General features: G+C 35.8%; 1 long non-coding RNA gene across 5 annotated transcripts in view; it reads left to right on the forward strand.

The window, feature by feature from the left end:
* Window positions 1–13006, forward strand: part of LOC109552846 (uncharacterized) — a 140679-nt gene that overhangs the window by 32788 nt on the left and 94885 nt on the right. For 4 of the 5 annotated variants that reach the window (XR_012324811.1, XR_004529245.2, XR_002179775.3 and 1 more), the window contains exons 4-5: window positions 9555–9605; window positions 12707–12838. This is a non-coding gene — a long non-coding RNA (uncharacterized lncRNA). Of the gene's footprint in view, window positions 1–9554; window positions 9606–10850; window positions 10934–12706; window positions 12839–13006 lie in introns of all 5 variants that reach the window. The other variant, XR_012324812.1, reaches the window with a different exon arrangement.

Genomic DNA, 13006 nt, shown 5'->3' on the forward strand with positions numbered 1-13006 from the left:
GGGTCCCGTGAACCAGGGACAACTTACCTGGGAGAACACACGGCGTGCCTCAGGCTGGTGCAAAGTCATGCAGGCCTCTACTGCCGCAGGCTCGCCCCACATCCCTACCCCTCCCTCCCCGCGGCCTGAGTGAGCCGGAGCCGCCGAATCAGCTGCTACTGTAACCCCGTACAGTCTGGGCGGGAACAGACGCCCTCAGGCGACCTACAAGCAGAGGCGGGGCCAAATCCAAAGCTGAACTCTGGCAGCTGTGCGAACAAAGAAGAGAAAGGGAAATCTCTCCAGCAGCCTCAGGAGCAGCGGATTAAATCTCCACAATCAGCTTGATGTACGCCGCATCTGTGGAATACCCAAACAAACAATGAATCATCCCAAAATTGGGGCAGTGGATTTTGAAAGCAATGATATATATTTTTTTTTCCCGTTTTCTCTTTTTGTGAGTATGTTTATGCTTCTCTGTGTGATCTTTTCTGTATAGCTTTGCTTTTACCATTTGTCCTAGGTTCGGTCTGTCCGTTTTTTTTTTTAAGTATAGTTTTTAGCACTTCTTATCATTGGTGGATTTGTATTTTGGTTGGGATGCTCTCTTTCCTTTCTTTTCTTTTTATTACTTTTTAACTTTTTATTTTTAATATTTATTTTTTATTTTAATAACTTTATTATATTTTACTTTTCTTTCTTTCTTTCTTTTTTCTGCCTTTCCTTCTGAGCCGTGTATCTGACAGGGTCTTGGTGCTCCAGATGGGTGTCAGGCCTGTGCCTCTGAGGTGGGAGAGCCGAGTTCAGGACATTGGTCCACCAGAGACCTCCCGGCTCCACATAATATTAAATGGCGAAAGCTCTCCCAGAGATCTCCATCTCAACGCTAAGACCCAGCTCCACTCAACTAGCAGCAAACTACAGTGTTGGACACCCTACCAAACAACTAGCAAGACAGGAACACAACCCCACCCATTATCAGAGAGGCTGCCTAAAATCATAATAAGGTCACAGACACCACAAAACACACCACCGGAGGCAAACACAGGCATAGCCTCATTGTACATAACACAGGCACCAGTCCCCTCCACCAGGAAGCCTATACAACCCACCGAACCAAGCTTACCCACTGGGGGCAGACATCAAAAACAATGGGAACTATGAACCTACAGCCTGCAAAAAGGAGATCCCAAACACAGTAAGTTAAACAAAATGAGAAGACAGAGAAACACACAGCAGATGAAGGAGCAAGGTAAAAACCCACCAGACCTAACAAATGAAGAGGAAATAGGCAGTCGACCTGAAAAATAATTCAGAGTAATGATAGTAAAGATGATCCAAAATCTTGGAAATAGAATGGAGAAAATACAAGAAACGTTTAACAAGGACCTAGAAGAACTAAAGAGCAAATAAACAATGATGAACCACACAATAAATGAAATTAAAAATTCTCTAGAAGGAATCAATAGCAGAATAACTGGAGCAGAAGAACAGATAAGTGACCTGGAAGATAAAACAGTGGAAAAACTACCACAGAGCAGAATAAAGAAAAAAGAATGAAGAGAATTGAGAACAGTCTCAGAGACCTCTGGGACAACATTAAATGCACCAACATTTGAATTATAGGGGTCCCAGAAGAAGAAAAGAAAAAGAAAGGTACTGAGAAAACATTTGAAGAGATTATAGTTGAAAATTACCCCAACATGAGAAAGGAAATAGCTAATGAACTCCAGGAAGCACAGAGAATCATATACAGGATAAATCCAAGCAGAAACATGTCAAGACACATGTTAATCAAACTATCAAAAATTAAATACAAAGAACAAATATTAAAAGCAGCAAGGGAAAAATAACATACAAGGGAATCCCCATAAGGCTAACAGCTGATCTTTCAGCAGAAACTCTGCAAGAAAGAAGGGAGTAGCGGGAAATATTTAAAGTGATGAAAGGGAAAAACCTACAACCAAGATTACTCTATCCAACAAGGATCTCATTCAGATTTGATGGAGAAATTAAAACCTTTACAGACAAGCAAAAGCTAAGAGAATTCAGTACCACCAAACCACCTTTACAGCAAATGCTAAAGGAACTTTTCTAGGCAGGAAACACAAGACAAGGAAAAGATCTACAATAACAAAGCCCAAACAATTAAGTAATAGGAACATACATATCAATAATTACCTTAAATCTAAATGGATTAAATGCTCCAACCAAAAGACATAGGCTGGCTGAATGGATACAAAAACAAGACCCATATATATGCTGTCTTCAAGAGACCCACATCAGACTTAGGGAAAAATACAGACTGAAAGTGAGGGGATGGAAAAAGGTATTCCATGCAAATGGAAATCAAAAGAAAGCTGGAGTAGCAATTCTCATATCAGAAAAAAATAGACTTTAAAATAAAGACAATTACTGAAGACAAAGAAGGACACTACATAATGATCAAGGGATCAATCCAACAAGAAGATATTAACAATTGTAAATATTTATGCACCCAACATAGGAGCACATCAATACATAAGGCAAATGCTAGTAGCCATAAAAGGGGAAATTGACAGTAACACAGTCATAGTAGGGGACTTTAACACCACACTTTCACCAATGGACAGATCATCCAAAATGTAAATAAATAAGGAAACAGAAGCTTTAAATGACACGTTAAACAAGATGGACTTAATTGATATTTATAGGAGATTCCATCCAAAAACAAGGCAATACATTTTCTTCTCAAGTGCTCATGGAACCTTCTCCAGGACAAATCATATCTTGTGTCACAAATCAAGCCTTGGTAAATTTAAGAAAATTAAAATGGTGTCAAGTATCTTTTGCAATGACCACACTATGAGACTAGATATCAATTACGGAAAAAAATCTATAGAAAGTACAAATACATGGAGGCTAAACAATACACTACTTAATAACCAAGAGATCACTGAAGAAATCAAAAACTACCTAGAAACAAACAACAATGAAAACACGATGACCCAGAACCTATGGGATGCAGCAAAAGCAGTTCTAAGAGGGAAGGTTATAGCAATACAATCCTACCTCAAGAAACAAGAAACATCTCAAATAAACAACCTAACTTTACACCTAAAGCAATAAGGGAAGGAAGAACAAAAAACCCCAAAGTTAGCAGAAGGAAAGAAATCATAAAAATCAGATCAGAAATAAATAAAAAAGAAATGAAGGAAACAATAGCAAAGATCAATAAAACTAAAAGCTGTTTCTTTGAGAAGATAACCAAAATTTATAAACCATTAGCCAGATTCATCAAGAAAAAAAGGGAGAAGACTCAGATCAATAGAATTAGAAATGAAAAAGGAAAAGTAACAACTGACACTGCAGAAATACAAAGCATCATGGGAGATTACTATAAGCAACTATATGCCAATAAAATGGACAACCTGAAATAAATGGACACATTCTTAGAAAAGCACAACCTTCTGAGACTGAACCAGGAAGAAATAGAAAATATGAACAGACCAATCACAAGTAATGAAATTGAAACTGTGATTAAAAATCTTCCAACAAACAAAAGCCCAGGACCAGATGGCTTCACAGGCAAATTCTATCAAAAACTTAGAGAAAAGCTAACACCTATCCTTCTCAAACCCTTTCCAAAATATAGCACAGGGAGGAACACTCCCAAACTCATTCTACAAGGCCACCATCACCCTGATACCAAAACCAGAAAAAGATGTCACAAAGAAAGAAAACTACGGGCCAATATCACTGATGAACATAGATGCAAATATCCTCAAAAAAATACTAGCAAACAGAATCCAACAGCACATTAAAAGGATCATACACCATGATCAAGTGGCGTTTATCCCAGGAATGCAAGGATTTGTCGATATACACAAATCAATCAATGTGATATACCATATTAACAAACTGAAGGATAAAAACCATATGATCATCTCAGTAGAGGCAGACAAAGCTTTCAACAAAATTCAACACCGATTTATGATAAAAAACCCTCCAGAAAGTAGGCATTGAGGGAACTTACCTCAACATAATAAAGGCCATATATGACAAACCCACAGCCAATATCCTCCTCAATGGTGAAAAACTGAAACCATTTCCACTCTGATCAGGAACAAGACAAGGTTGCCCACTCTCACCATTATTATTCAACATAGTTTTGGAAGTTTTAGCCACAGCAGTCAGAAAAGAAAAAGAACTAAAAGGAATCCAAATTTGGAAAGAAGAAGTAAAGCTGTCACTGTCTGCAGTTGACATGATACTATACATAGAGAATTCTAAAGATGCTACCAGAAAACTACTAGAGCTAATCAAGGAATTTGGTAAAGTAGCAGGATACAAAATTAATGCACAGAAATCTCTTGCATCCCTATGCACTAATGATGAAAAATATGAAAGAGAAATTAAGGAAACACTCCCATTTACTACTGCAACAAAAGGAATAAAATACCTAGGAATAAACCTACCTAAGAAGACACAAGACCTGTATGCAGAAAACTCTAAGACACTGATGAAAGAAATTAAAGATGATATAAGCAGATGGAGAGATATACCATGTTCTTGGATTGGAAGAATCAACATTGTGAAATGAATATACTACCCAAAGCACTCTACAGATTCAATGCAATCCCTCTCAAATTACCACTGGTATTTTTCACAGAACTAGAACAAAAATTTTCACAGTTTGTATGGAAACACAGAAGACCCGGAATAGCCAAAACAATCTTGAGAAAGAAAATTGGAGCTGGAGGAATCAAGTTCCTGGACTTTAGACTATACTACAAAGCTACAGTAATCAAGATAGTATGGTACTGGCACAAAAACAGAAATATAGATCAATGGAACAGGATAGAAATCCCAAAGATTAACCCACACACATACAGTCACCTTATATTTGATAAAGGAGGCAAAAATATACAATGGAGAAAAGGCAGCCTCTTCAATAAATGGTGCTGGGAAAACTGGACAGCTACATGTAAAAGAATGAAATTAGAACACTCCCTAACACCATACACAAAAATAAACTCAAAATGGATTAAAGACCTAAATGTAAGGCCAGATACTGTCAAACTCTTAGAGGAAAACATAGGCAGAACACTCTATGACATCAATCACAGCAAGATCCTTTTTCACCCACCTCCTAAAAAAATGGAAATAAAACCAAAAATAAACAAATGGGACCTAATGAAACTTCAAAGCTTTTGCACAGCAAAGGAGACCATAAACAACATGAGAAGACAACCCTCAGAACAGGAGAAAATTTTTGCAAATGAAGCAAGTGACAAAGGATTAATCTCCAAAATATACAAGCAGCCCATGCATCTCAATATCAAAAAACCAAACAACCCAATCAAAAAATGAACAGAAGTCCTAATAGACATTCCTCCAAAGAAGATATACAGATTGCCAACAAACACATGAAAGGATGCTCCACAGCACTAATCATTAGAGAAATGCAAATCAAAACTACAATGTGCATCACCTCACACCAGTCAGAATGGCCATCATCAAAAAATCTACAAACAATAAATGCTGGAGAGGGTGTGGATGAAAAGGAACCCTCTTGCACTGTTGATGAGAATGTAAATTGATACAACCAGTATGGAGAACAGTGTGGAGGTTCCCTTAAAAACTAAGAATAGAACTACCATATGACCCAGCAAACCCACTACTGGGCATATACCCAGAGAAAACCATAATTCAAAAGAGTCATGTACCACAATGTTCATTGCAGGTCTATTTACAGTAGCCAGGACATGGAAGCCACCTAAGTGTCCATCCACAGATGAATGGATAGAGAAGATGTGGCACATATATACAATGGAATATTACTCAGCCATAAAAGGAAATGAAATTGAGTTATTTATAGTGAGGTCCATGAACCTAGAGACTGCCATACAGAGTGAAGTAATTCAGAAAGAAGAAAACAAATACCGTATGCTAACACATATATATGGAATCTAAAAAAAAAGAAAAAAAAATATTCTGAAGAACCTAGGGGCAGGACAGGAATAAAGACACAGACATAGAGAATGGACTTGAGGACATGGGCGGGGGAAGGGTAAGGTGGGACAAAGTGAGAGAGTAGCATTGACACATATACACTACCAAATGTAAAATAGATAGCTAGTGGGAAGCAGCTGCATCACACAGGGAGACCAGCTCGGTGATGTGTGACCACCTAGAGGGGTGGGATAGGGAGGGTGGGAGGGAGATGCAAGACAGAGGGTATATGTGGATATATGTATACATATAGCTGATTCACTTTGTTATACAGCAGAAACTAATACAACAATATAAAGCAATTATATTCCAATAAGGATGTTAGAAAAACCAAAAGAGATACATACTACTATGTATAAAATAGAGAAGCAACAAGAATATATTGTACAGAACAGGGAAATATAACCATTGTTTCGTAATATCTTTAAATGACTTTAGCTTTAAATATGTTTAAACCATAATAACTTTTATAATCTATAAAATATTGAATAGTGATTCAATATTGTGCACCTGAAACTAATATAATATTGTAAATCAACTATACTTCAATAAAAATATGAGCTGTTAGAAAGAAAGAAAGAAGAAAGAGAAGTGGACTTTAAAGTTTTAAAAGGTAAAGTAGCATAATGTACTTTCAAGTTATTTAGAATATTTTTTCAGAAAAACTATATGCATGTTTACAATATATGGATATATATGAGAGAACAAAGAAAATATGGTAAAATATTAAAAATAGGTAAATTTGAATAGAAAGCTTCTAGGAGTTATTTGTACTATATTTGTAACTTTTCTATAGTTCTGAGATTATTTCAAAATAAAAATTTTTTAAACACTAGATAGGTAAATTAGAATCAAAAAGTTTTTCATTAAATAATACTTTCATATTTCCTTGATAAAATCAATATCAATTTTCAGAATACATTCACAAATATTTTTTAACTTGTTCTTATAACCATCTCACAAATAGAATATGAAAGATGATTGTTTCTGTAGTGTAGATAAAGCAGTGATAATCAGAGTGGTTAGTGCTCTTGCCTTGGGCCTCATAGCTGTGAGTGACAAAGTCAACAGTAGAACACGTGTATTTTGATCCATTGTCCAGTGTTTTCTCTACCACATTGTTCCTTAACATCTGACAAAATAAAGGAATTTTCCAAATCACCTCAAATGTATTAGTACATTAAAATTGGGGGTTAAGAAAATATGAAAAATGTATTCAGTCAATGCAAATATTTCTTTACTTCAGAGAGTTTCAAAGACCAATATATGCGTAAAGCTAGGTCAATCATATGTTTAAAAATGATAAATGAAACATGACTCAGAAAAGGGGCCTATGCCACCACCATGCAATATTCATAATTTTATTAATAGCCAGTCATGCATATCAGAATTGTGATTTTATTCACATTGTACTCAGATATGCAAATAAATTTATTGCCTCAATTACTAGAGGTAACATAATCTTCCTAAGCCCTCTTGGTAACAAGGAACCTTGCAATTGTTGATTAACAAAATCTCAGTCTCTTCTACATTAAACAGTCTCCTTCAACTCAAATACCTGGACTATTTGAAGTTTAGCTCTGTGTTTAGCCTAGTTTAAATGCATCTTTTGGATGGCTTAGAGTTTTAGGAAAATGATCAGTCTTTGAGAGTTTGGACACCTCACCCTTCTCTGTTCAGAAGACATCTGACTGGGTGAGGGAATGTGTACCATCCCCACAGAGGGCTGGGGTGGGCACTGGTGCAGCAGAAAGAGACCTGGGACTCCTGCCTGGTCTCTGCTGGGGTGAGGCTCCTCTGGTCTGCTCTTGCGTGGGTGACTGATCTCGCTTTTGGGAGTTCTCCTTTGAAAGTGCGGCTCTCCCTAGTCTTTTTAGAGAAAGAAATTCACTCTCCTTGGTCTTCTTAGAGACCTTGTATATGTGTCCAGATGTTTCTACAAGCCCCTACCCCTCCCTGAGAATGGATTTTGAGGGTGAGAGGCTTCAAACTGGGCAAGGAACATGACAAAAGAACACTGCCATCTGATCTTGCTAACCCTATTCCCTCCTCCCCCTCAATCCACTAAAAAAGTGAACTTTTCTTTTATTTCCCTATTCTTTTTTGCCAAAATTTCTCTCTCATGTCCCTTCTCAGATTACAGATTCATGATTCAATCCCAGGACCAAACACAGGGAAAAATACCCAATAATGGAATGGAGGCATAAAAAATCTAGTGTACCCATTACAGATATATAAGCATTTAAGTATGTCTCCCAAGTGGGTATGATTCCAGGACTGAGACAGGCTGTGTTCTGACAGTATTATTCTCAAAAGACAGCTCTTCCATCCTGCTGGTATTTGAAGGAAAAGGAAAGGCATTATTTGCAGTGTTCTTATGAGTATTTGATATTTTAGCCACTAGGCCCCTCTCAGTAGTCAAAAGCATTTAAGTTCAGTCAAAGTTCACTGAAATCTAACTGAGCAAACAAACAAAAAGAGAGGCAGATCACTCCACCCCCACCATCACACCATTCTGGCACATAGAACATGATCATGTGTGATAAACACGTGCACGGGAGACATCTTGACTTCGTCATCCAGGATATAAAGTGATTAAACAGTAGCAAATTTCTTTGCTCCCGAGTTGGCTCTCCTGCACCCTGAAGATTCCATATATTCATTTATACAAACAAGTCCCATTTGGTATTTACTATCATACATTTTAAGCATGAACTATATACCATATTCACTAATTCCATAATTCATAATTAGAAACTGAAAGTTATTTGACCATATGCAGATACCCTTACAAACCGAAATTGAGTTAGAGAAAGGCCCATATGCCCAAAGCAGCATCATGCTGTTATCTTTTCACACCCTTAATTTCCATCTCTTCTAACATTCTCTTCCCTGCGCATAAACAAAATTGAGGCCAAAGAGTAATTATTATTTCACAGGTAATTTGTAAGACTTTTCAGAGTCAAAAAAGAAAGCAAAATATTAATTAAACTAATTATCATAAAGTCAAATCATGCAAATAGAACAAAGATTAGATAAACTATTGGAAACTTTATTTGAAGCAAAGAAAGGCATTGCATAGTTGAAACACAGTGAGAAAGAGGAAAGAAAATTTCAGGTAGTTATGAGCTTATATCCTAACATAACCTTTGACTTACTGGACATAATATTGAGTCTTTATCCAATTAAATATCTGCAGCACACAGGTTGAAAGAGAGCCTTAAACTTTAAATAGTAAAATATGTTTCTAAGAAGTTCTGGTCCTTTGGAAGGAGGAAAACAATTCTATGCTCACCCGTAACCATAAAAGGCAGTTGCACTTCGTGGTATGAATAGTTCTGAAAGGTGATTTAACTGCAGGATCAATTATCAACATCTCTAGGCTATTATTTTCTTTGCTGGATTTTTTTACTTTGGGAGCAGACTTTTAAAGTATTTCAAGGAAGTACTTATTCTCATATATCCTGGATAAAATTAAGGCAGTTACAGAATGCGAATTAATTGTCTTAGTTAGCTTAGGCTACCATAACAAAATACCATAGACTGAGTGGTTTAAACAACTGAAATTTGTTTTCTTACAGCTCTAGTTGCTGGAAAGTTCAAGATCAAGGTCCAGCAGGATTCAGTTTCTGGTAAGATCTGTCTTCCTAGCTTTCAGATGGCTGCCTTCCCATTGTGTTCTCACATGCAGGAGACACACACACACACACACACACACACACACACACACAGATCTTCCTCTTCTTATAAGGCCACAGTCTTATCAGACTAGGGTCCCATCCTTATCAACTCATTTAACTTTAATTATCTCCAAAAAACTCTATTTCTTGGGACTTCCCTGGCGGTCCAGTGGTTAAGACATCACCTTCCAATGCAGGGGAAGCAGGTTCAATCTCTGGTTGGGGAGCTGAGATCCCACATGCCTCACAGCCAAAAAACCAAAACATAAAAACAGAAGCAATATTGTAACAAATTCAATAAAGACTTTAAAAATGGTCCACATGAAAAAAAATCTTTAAAAAAAGACTCTACCTCGATAAGTAACATTAGTGGTTAGGACTTCAATGTATATATTTCAGAAGGATACAATTTAGTCAATAGCATAAATCAATCATTTCTTAGAAATGATCTTTAGAATTATACAATACTATTTTCTACTAATACCTCTTTATCCAAGTAAAAAATAAATTAATTAATGTCTTGATTGAAAATGATGAAGGCTGGAAATGTGCAGTTTTACTATTGACTCCAAGGTTGAGAAGCCAATGTTAGTAATTTTCTAAGCCTGAAGGATTTGTTCCTAAATATTTGGACCATGACCATTAGTTAACAGGTTGTTGCTAATATAATTTTGAGGTCTCCACATCTGAAAGTTGAATGTCAAAATATGTGTTTTCTTTTCCTCTGCTGTGTTTTTAATCCAAGGTTTAAATTTCTATGTCTTAACAGAAAACCTACCAAGTTTATCTTAACATTTTTTCTTAACAACGAGTCAGTTTTCCTCACCATGAAGTCCATTAGGTTTATGGGGGTGCCAGCAATCATCAAAGTCACAGAGCCAAGGAATGAACTGGCAAAAAGCCTGTTATGAAATTTTTGGGTAAAATCCACTAATAAAAGAAGACCAATAAAAACAAACTCGTGTTCCTTTTTGTCCTTATTCTTACTTTGACTGTTACATTATCTTTTTGATCTTTACCTCTAGGACTGAACAATATCTGATTTGGCTTTCAGATTGATAAGCTGTTTTCTAAAATATCTGAAACAAAGAGCAGGTATTTTCCAGTTGTGCTTTGGTATCTATTTGCTGAGAGCAACAGGTGTCAGAAAGTAATGTTCCTTGTCTTTCTGTCCTCTGCATGCCAAACCCTGAACAGATTCATATAACAAACTGAAGTTCCCCATGAAGTTATTTCTATGGCGTATTTGAAGATGAAGGTGAAACAGTTAAAAGCATGCTGTAAGATATATTTTATTTGTTAAGAACACGTTTTTGATTGAGGATCTGACTAAATAAGAGTTAAATTTTAAGCAATATTTATGAAAACATAATTTGTTATTTTTAAATAGTTATCGATTGTCCATTAAAATGGAGACAAGTATGAAATGCTTTAATCAAATCCCACAATTATCATCCAAATGACACTCTATTTGTTTTAAACTAATTTTTAAAAGTCAGTACCTGAAAAAAATCAGAATATCATATTTAGTTTTTTATTTTCTTATAACCACACATCTTCTGAGGGTGTATGAACGAGCATTGTTACTGTCAAACAGAAAGAGAGAGAAGAGAAAAAGGGCTTAGATGATCAGCCCCGTCTAATTGATGTGGTTGTCTCAGCCATCTGATAGAAGATGGCAAATAGGAATAGTTTAAAAAAAAAAACAAAAACAAAAAAAGGAAGGACATGGAAGAAATTAGAAAGTCAAAACTATCTTCATGGAAAACAATCCAGTGTCAATCTATCGTTTCACCAATTTGTTATACATTATGGTCATCTCATGGTCCTGCCTCTTCCTTGGAGGTCCTGTCAAACCCCTTAAGTACATCATGGATTTATGGCAATTTGCAAAATGAAATTATGATTGTATCTGGCTCACCAATAAACAAAGGAAAGGGCAATGTAAAAACTAGATAGCAATATGTGATCTATTAAATTATAAATCCACATTTAATGAATTGGAACTGTAAAAAACACATTTTGAATTGTGCAAAAAATATAGTAGTTCAAAGTATAATTATAAGTTTAATTCAATAAATCAATTGAAAGCAAATTAGGGAGGAATTAGATAATATGACAATTATATTTAGTATAAATTTTGAAAATTCAAGGGGGATTTCTATTTCTCTGTAATAGAATAATAAACAATAAGAAAACTACACAGATCAGGGGTTGGAAAACTTCTTTTGTGAAAGTTCAGATATACACATTTTAGGCTTTGCAAGCCACATATAGTCTCAGTCTCCTCTTTTTCAACTTCTTTTATCTCTTATCCTTCTTGTTTTTTCTTGCATCTTGTTTTTCTTTATTCGCAACCTTTTAAAAATTTAAAAACAATTCTTAGCTCACTGGTCATACAAAAACAGGTTGCAGGTTGGATGTGGCTCATGGTTGTGTTTGCCAACCTCAGATATAGATAAACCAAACAAGGCTAGTATCTTTATAGTTTTCTAATATACCATAATCTCACTACTCATTTTCTATTTTCATGCCTTTGAACTTGCTGTTTTTCTCACCCAGACTGCCCATCCCTCTTTCTTGCCTAATTCAAGTCACATATCATTTAATATAAAATTTACATTCTACTTCCTCCAAGAAACTTATCTGATCAACATGGTATAACTAATATTTTTGTTATGAATATAACCATAGAAATGTATGAAATGTCACATAGTTCATTATTTGCATTAACAATTCCAGGTACCAATAGCCAGTTTTCTTATGTACAACTCTATAATTTCATTGACCATATTTCAATATTGTAATTATTTTAAAGTTATGCTTAGTACTCTTTAAGTCTCAAATTTAGTGAACTATGTTTTATTGCTTTTCTGCTAAGATTAATTCTACTAAGTTAATGCATCTGTTCTGCTAACAGCCTGCTTTAAAACAACTATAGGGACTCAGGGAGGTTCTGCATCTGCTTAGGATTCAGAAAACCACAAGAGAATGTTGCTATTATCCTAACAACAAGAAAAAAAATCAAAATCTACATTTTCTTTACTCCATAGGAGAGCTGAAGTTGCAGGGCAAGCAAATGCTCTGAGTTCCAAAGAGTGACAAGCTCTGTGAGGAGAAACAGTACACACAAATTTTCACCTTTGGCAAGACATGAGAGGATGAGATGGTCACCGTAGAAGTGGGTAAGAATAAATCACACTAAACTTTAACAAATTCTTAAAGGCTGAGAATGGACTAGCATATAAGTTTGGAAAAACTGAAATCCCTCGAAACAAGTATATTTTACACTCACTCACAAACATTTTTCATGAGCCAATTCCATGAAAATTGAAGGTCATGGTAGAAAACTG

This window comes from Tursiops truncatus, chromosome 12, assembly GCF_011762595.2.
Source record: "Tursiops truncatus isolate mTurTru1 chromosome 12, mTurTru1.mat.Y, whole genome shotgun sequence".
Lineage (NCBI taxonomy): Eukaryota > Metazoa > Chordata > Mammalia > Artiodactyla > Delphinidae > Tursiops > Tursiops truncatus.